We start from the raw sequence: 1,671 nt of genomic DNA, 5'->3' as shown, positions 1-1,671 counted from the left end.
AAATAAAAACATTTAATTAAAACAAACAAACAAACAAAAACAACAACAACAAAAACAAAACAAAAACAAAAACAAAGGTAGCGATCGAGCGGGAGGTGGCGGCATCGGTGGCAGCAGTGGTGGCATGGAGAAAAGGACTGGCCGGATGAGCAGACGGGCTGACCAAACAAACAACAATGAACTAGCGTAGCAGACTGTTGCTTACTTGTCTTAACCAACCGCCTACCAAGTTATCCTGAGGCCCCCACCATCAATTCAGGTTCCGCGGATCCCTGGCCCACCTTCGGTAATCGTGGTGGCAGCCCCGGGAGGAGCACTGGCGTCCGTTTCCTTTGATTCTCGAGATTTGAAGATGGCTGCACCATCAGCTCTGACAGTTGTGCTAAAAAGCATCACCAAGATGTTTCTAAATGAGTGCTTTACTAATATGCTGAAGTACAAGCAGCCGATGCCAGTGAATATTCGGGCTTCGATGCAGCAACAGCAGCAGCTAGCCGGTGCCAGAAACAGAAGACTGGTCCAGCAGGTGGAGAACAGACACTCTGTCCAGGCAGCATTAAAATTTAGGTAGAGCTTAAAGCAGCGCCTGGGAAGAGTAACATCCAGGCACGGTTAGGCGACAAATAGGGGCCCTGGCCAGAGGAGCAATCAGAGGACGAGGCCTGCCCATAATCCAGAGAGGCTTGCCCAGAGGAGGACTACGTGGGGGATGTGCCACGAGAACCCTACTTTGGGGCGGGAAGTCACTCAGAGATCAAAACCTGCTCCAAGGTGGACGAGCCGTAGCTCCCGGAATGGGCTTAAGAAGAGGTGGTGTTTGAGGTCGTGGAGGTCCTGGGAGAGGGGGCCTAGGACGTGGAGCTATGGGTCGTACGTAGCGGAATCGGTGGTAGAGGTCGGGGGTATCATAGGTCAGGGAAGAGGGGGCTTTGGAGGCCGAGGCGGAGGCCGTAGACCGGGAAGAGGTGCATTTTCTCACCCTGTACTGACCAAGGAACAGCTAGACAACCAATGGATGCATACATGTCAAAAACAAAAGTACACCTGGATGCAGAGTTAGATGCCCACATGGCACAGACAGACCCTGAAACCAATGATTGAAACCTGCGCACCCTCCCATAAGAGACTCATGTTGACATCACCACATCTGTAAATGTTCTTCAAACAACTGATGAGAAGAAACCTGATTGATGCTGGAAGGACCTGTCACAACAGGCTCTGGACTTATTTGCCACCAGTTTGCTTTTAGTGTGTTCCTTTTACTTTTTGATACTGTTGTATGAAATCCTTTTTCCTTTGACTTGGTTTTATATATTATATATTTTTTTCACCCAGACTTCTCTTTGAAAGTGGATACATTTGTTGACCTTGTGATTAGAACATCCTCCTCTGTCTCCCCTCTCCTGTTGTAAGTTCTGACATTTGAACATTTCCTCTGTTCTTCTCCACACTTCCCTAGAAAGAGCCATTGAGGGTATAATTTACAGTCAATAGTAATAACTGTAGACATATCCCTAATGTCGATCGTTCTGAAATAAAGTTCTGGTCTTTAACAGCCTTTAGAAATGTTCAGCGATCTGGAGCTCAAAAAGATATTCTGTGTTGACAGTTCAGTGCAGCAACATTGACTTGGCTACAGGACCACGTAACAGTTTCTGAGCAATAGCAGCT

At 47.6% G+C, this 1,671-nt stretch overlaps 1 pseudogene; it reads left to right on the top strand.

Annotated features, from left to right (window-relative positions):
- Positions 1 to 352: 352 nt before the first annotated feature.
- LOC102840745 lies at positions 353 to 1,101 on the top strand (annotated as a pseudogene).
- The last annotated feature ends 570 nt before the right edge of the window (positions 1,102 to 1,671 follow it).

Source organism: Chrysochloris asiatica, unplaced genomic scaffold (genome assembly GCF_000296735.1).
Source record: "Chrysochloris asiatica unplaced genomic scaffold, ChrAsi1.0 scaffold00138, whole genome shotgun sequence".
NCBI lineage: Eukaryota > Metazoa > Chordata > Mammalia > Afrosoricida > Chrysochloridae > Chrysochloris > Chrysochloris asiatica.
The sequence above is the reverse complement of the archived record's forward strand: the minus strand, read 5'-3'. Positions and strand labels throughout refer to the sequence as shown.